At 40.1% G+C, this 6,008-nt stretch overlaps 1 protein-coding gene across 2 annotated transcripts in view; it reads right to left on the bottom strand.

The window, feature by feature from the left end:
* ZNF608 (zinc finger protein 608) overlaps positions 1-6,008 on the bottom strand; it is a 118,869-nt gene that overhangs the window by 66,539 nt on the left and 46,322 nt on the right. The window lies entirely within an intron of this gene.

Genomic DNA, 6,008 nt, shown 5'->3' with positions numbered 1-6,008 from the left:
CTGCGTCCAAGTGTTCTCATTGTTCAATTCCCACCTATGAGTGAGAACATGCGGTGTTTGGTTTTCTGTCCTTGCGACAGTTTGCTCAGAATGATGGGAACCACCCACACTTTCACTAACAACTTCCATGGCAAGATGGCCCAAGAAGCCAAGGGGAAAGTTCACAGCCAATACAGAGTGGCACTAACTAGTAGTTCTTCCAGCCCCTCAAAACTTCTGTAGAGTTCACGTTGAAGCTCACCACTTGGCCCTTTTTCTCATTAGCATGGTAATTAAACAACCATGCTCACCTACCCAACTCACATACTAGGGGCTGATTTATCTCCATTTAGCACAGGAGTCATAAGAAGCATGCGCACTAGACATCTCAAGTTCCCCATCATTGCACTGTTATAATCGCCACTGATTTGGATAGAGGTAACAAAATACAGACATCTTATTCCTCTTGGGAGTCAAAGTTGAATTGATAAAGTCACTATGAAATACCTCAATAAATAATATTTCACTCTGTAAAGTACTATACCAACTCCATGCTGTTACTGAAAATACAAAGTAAGCCTGGATTAATGTTTAATCTTGCCTCAAATTAATCAGAATTTCAAAAGAAAAGTTCTATTTTCAGTTGTAAGATTGGTAAGCAAATACTGCAGAACAGGAATAACAATACCACAGATTCATTTTCCATTACATAGGATCATTTACCTTTTAAATTGATTAGCTTGAGGCTGAGTGAGATACCTCACTATAATCCCAGCACTTTGGGAGACCAAGGTGGGTGGACCGCTTGAGTCCAGGGGTTCGAGACTAGCATGGGCAACATGGCAAAACCTCGTGTCTACAAAAAATACAAAAAAAAAAAATGAGCTGGGTGTGGTGGTATGCACCTGTGGTCCCAGCTATTTGGGAGGCTGAGGTGGGAAGACCACCTGAGCCCAGGAGATCAAGGCAACAGTAAGCCATGATCACAACAACTGCACTCCAGCCTGAGCGATGAACTGAGACCCTGTCTCAAAAAAAAAAAACAAAAAAAAACAAGAATTAGCTCGAACCTCCTCCTGCATTGCACACTTAAACACTATCATCTTTATGACTTTGGAGATACAGGAGCACCCAGCCCGAAGTAGAAGAATTTAAGAACATATCTGGTGATTTAAAAGAGAATCATTTCAGTCGGGTGGGGTGGCTCAGGTCTGTAACCCCAGCACTTTGGGAGGTCGAGGTGGGTGGATCACCTGAGGTCAGGAGTTCGAGACCAGCCTGACCAACATGGAGAAACCCCGTCTCTACTAAAAATTAAAAAATTATCGAGGCGTGGTGGCGCGTGCCTGTAATCCCAGCTACTCAGGAGGCTGAGACGGGAGAATCACTTGAACCCGGCAGGTGGAGGTTGCAGTGGGCCAAGATCGTACCACTGCACTCTAGCCTGGGCAACAAGAGCAAAACTCTGTCTCAAAAAAAAAAAAAAAAAAAGAAAAAGAAAAGAAAGAATCATTTCTTTCTCCAATTAACTACCCTGCAAACACTGATTCCCAAAGTCAATTTCCTTCCTTGAAAAATGCATCAGGTGAAGAAGGTCCTCATACAAACAAGCATTCTTCCTCTCACACCAGGTGCTGAGTCTTCTCATTAAAACAACAGTCACTATGGTAAGTTGCCCTTTGTATTTCCATTGCCCCCACCCCTGAAAAATCTGATTCTCCGAGCACAATTCTATATTTGGTACATTAACAACTTTCCTTAATACTATGGGGTTCTGAATCATCTCAAAAATAATTCAGCAGAGGCCACACAGAAATAGAAGTATTGCATCTGGCTCACTTGAGAAATTAACAGTAGGGTCCACTCTTCCCATATCGATAACTTAGGAAGACTGGTACTACCAGTTGTTTGTTAAGCCTCTTAAATCCTCTGTGGAGTTCATGTTGAGGAACAAAGACAGACCTCTTCTTCATCAGCACAGTGATTAAACAACTCTGCTCACCTGCCATAGCATCCTGATGGACACTGTGAGGTAAGCAGGACAGGTGTCCCTATGTCCATTTTATATCTGGGAAAGTGAAGCAATAACACATGTGTCTTCCTTACAGGGAAAAGGTCAAGGAACTTGCAGAGGGCTAAGACATAAACTCTTTGCCACGAGAGTGGTTCTCAACCTTGTTTGCGCATTAGAATCACCTAGGGAGCTTTGACAAAACACCAATACCAAACCAGACCAAAATGCCAACCCAGACTAAAATGCCTGCGGTGGTGCCTGGGCATCAGTGGGTTTTAAAAGCTCCCAAGGTGATTCAAAGGCACAGCACTGAGAACCGTCTTTGGCAAGTACCAGTTTTCTTTCTCTCACTTTCTATTCTTCTTGGCTTTACTTAACCAGTAAGAAAGTGAAAGGGTCGTGAATGACAGAGTGGCAGAGCAGTAGTACATAACAGTCATCACAATGGCGACAGATGCAGCTAAACCAAGTATGTATTCAGGTAAGGCAAAAAAAAAAAAAAAAAAAAAGCCAATAAGAAACATGATTCAATAAAAATCAAAAGGAAACACATTCATAAAGGCTAAAAAGCCAAGTTCAGCACATATGTATTACACATATTGCTATATACACTATGTTTTTTTTCTGGGTTTTTTTTTTTTTTTTAAGAGCAAATTTTCAAACAAATGACTATACAGAGGCATGTGTGTCCCAAATGGCAGGAATAAATGCTAAGGAAATTCTTTCCAACATCTGTGAGTAATTTTGTACCATACATCATTGGTCCTATGCATTCACCTTAAAGAAAAAAGATCAGAGTAGAATTACCAAACATCCAAATGTAGTAATAGTTTTTCTCTCCTATTAGGCATGATCTGAAACCCATTAATTTTTTCCAGAGGGAACTTCACTAGTAACACTTTATTCGTGAGCACAACTTGGTTCTTAGACAACCAGTACTTCATGTACTGGCAGTAACACTAGGGGAAAGACTATGACTAAAAGAATCCTCCTCTAATGAGAAACTCTAAACACAAGAAACAATTAAGTATTGAATGGGGATCCTCCTAGTCCAGTCTTGCAATTCCCAACCATCCAAAGAAATCACAGTAATATTCAATATTCCCCAAAGAGTGCAGACATGAACTCTTAAAATTCTAGGATCTTAAAACACACGCATATATATGACCTTCACACACGTATGATCGCACGTAACAAATTAGGTTTGTGGAAAACACTATCAGTTACACAATACTCTCAAAGTGAAAATACCAGGGACAGGATTTTATTCAACTCCATCTACAGGACATTAGTCAAAGGCACCTGACAGTTTTATAAATGCTCAACTTGAAGCTCTTTGTTAGTGAAACCTCATACTGCAAAACCATGGTAGCTTACTCTCCCCTCCCCTTCTCCTGGAATCCCTCTCTTTCAGCCCTGCCAAATAACTGGCTCCCAACGTGTTTGTTCTGTGTCTCTCTTTGTTTTTCCCAAAAGGAAAAAATTAATGGTCAAGTGGGTTTAATTTTTAAACTGGTACAAGAGCTTTAAACACGCTGTAGTGAGAAAAATGCAAATGGAACGCTCTTGCAAATGGCTGCACATTAAACATACATCTTATGACCCAGGCCTTTACTAAGACGAGTTCTTAAATTCTTTGGAGGTCAGAAGTTTAGTTTATTCAGCAAGAATAACTCTATTAACAGCTCCAGCTCCTTCTTGTCACCACAGTAAACATCCACACATTCCAAATCCTGGAAAATGTGAGGCAGTAAAGAGAAAGCTGGAGCTGCCAACAGCCTGAAAACCTTCTAAAGCTATCAGTCCATTGTACGAATGTACAAAGATATCCACAGAAATGGATGGATCGGAGCACATATAAAAGCAGCTACATTGGACTCAGGAGACCAGTTTTTCAGAGGACAGAGTGGAACTGGTGAGGCTTTATGTATATCACTATCAAATAATAATAATAATAGTAATAATATCTTACAGCTCTTTAAGCAGATGCCCAGAATTCCACATCAACTTATGTACTGCTATAGTTTTCAGACCCTGATTTTTTTCCTAAATAATCCTATCTTTGAGAAGAGGCTGAGGTTAAAAGTCAAAACTAAGCAGACTTCTAAGCAAAGTGAAAAATAACTCAAGCTTTACAGCTGTTCCAGAAAGTCTGTGGCTAATTTTACAACATCTACCACCCAGTGAGGTCACACTGCAGGAACTTAGTCCTACTCCACACTTGAATAAATAAAATCATGACAAGCAATAAACTGATGGGAGTGCTAAGTCATAGCTAAGAAATGGGAAGACAGCATTTCACCCTAATGAGTAAATTATCCAAGTACAAAAAAATCTGATGTTCAAGTTTAGGGAAATTAACCCTTACACTTTCCAAATATTTTGCTGTTCCTGAAAATGTGCGCACCTAAACAAATTCACTGTGACCTTATTAAGGTCTTGAATCCTTTTTTGTACTTTTCACACCGAAGTGTCAGTCTGAAAGCCTTATCCACCATTTCCCTTAGAGAAAATGAAAGGGAAGGCAAACTGCACAACCCAAGAGAATAACATGATAGAAGTTTGCTCCCCACATGGGACCCCTTGAACTGGAGGGTGACTGAACAGACAAGCAAGATGAGACAAATTCTGGGTCCTCCAACATCAGTTCCTCCCAATGTGGTTCATATGGCTTCCCAGAATATCTGAAAAACCCAAATTAAAAGTACAAAAAGAAAGAAGAGACCCCAAACTCAAACATTTCTGAAGCCACAAAAGTAAATTTTAATCACTTCCCTCTGAGCAAACACGAGCTGACCATAGTCATACTTTCAGACCTTTTCTCTGATTCTTTCTTGTATACTCTTTATTTATACTTACCAGTGCCATCTACAAATATTTTTTATTTAATTATGAAACATATCCTACAAGAGTATATTTAATGTAAAATGTAGAATTCAGAGTTCTCTAAGAACCTTTGTTTTTTACCTTGAAACAGCTTGAGCCATTTTCTACCTTTTAAGAATTATACTCAACACTTGTCATCTGATTTTCATTTATTTTTATTTTCTTCTGTCATTCCCCAGTTTGTCACTATCCTTAACTATTTTTTCTCAACTACTTCTTGCCCAGCAGTTACCCTCAACATTCCCCATTCACTCAGTCACTTTTGTATACATTTCACCTTCTCCCTTTGAGTTTTGGCCCTCAAATTTTCTCCCTTGATTCAGAGGAATCGAGTGAATAATTGTGACTTTCAGACCCTTCTTGTTACTCTCATCCTGCCCTTACTCCTCTGGCAAATGACCATGATATCAACAAACTGTCATCTCCTTTATCTTTGACCAATCTAACTGACAGGGGAAAAAAAGTTCCCCACCCCTTCATTTTTCTTTGTTCCCTGGTACACTCTGAAGCACCCTGCAGCATGCTTCTTCCTTATCCCTTCTACTCTACTCATTCCCCAATGGAGCACTGCAGCTCGTCTTGGTACTTAGTTTTCAATTATTGGTTGGCTTGTTTTGGTTGGCTTGTTAATGACACTGGCCATATGAAACACGTTGTACCTGGTGGTCATGTGCTATGAGACATGGCCAAGATTTGGATCCACTATCGGCATGGCATATGCTCTGATGTATATTCCAATAGCGATGACAGATTAATCCTGATCCATTTCCTTTGAACCTTGTTTCTCTTGTGGCCAATGGACTGCATTTGCCAAATGGATTGCCGAGTTAAGGAACAGAAAAGGTTTTATGTCTCTGGCCATAGAAGAGAAGTGACCGGCTTACTAAGGCTTAAGTCTTTGGCCCTGGCCTCATTACTTCCGAGCACCAGCTGGCCACAACCACATCATGACCATGATCCTCACTATGTACAAGAACCTTGGTTCAATTCAGAAAATAAATATAAGCCTCCATAACACAAAAACAACCATGTCAAGATAGACACATTGGTTGGCACCCTAAGAATTACATAAACTTGAGATCTATCTCCCTTCCCAATTTCCACAATACCTTTTAGGGGCAGAGTAAAC

The sequence above is a fragment of the Mandrillus leucophaeus genome, unplaced genomic scaffold (genome assembly GCF_000951045.1).
Source record: "Mandrillus leucophaeus isolate KB7577 unplaced genomic scaffold, Mleu.le_1.0 Scaffold316, whole genome shotgun sequence".
Lineage (NCBI taxonomy): Eukaryota > Metazoa > Chordata > Mammalia > Primates > Cercopithecidae > Mandrillus > Mandrillus leucophaeus.
Note: the sequence above shows the minus strand (reverse complement) of the source record. Positions and strands in the feature narration are given on the sequence as shown.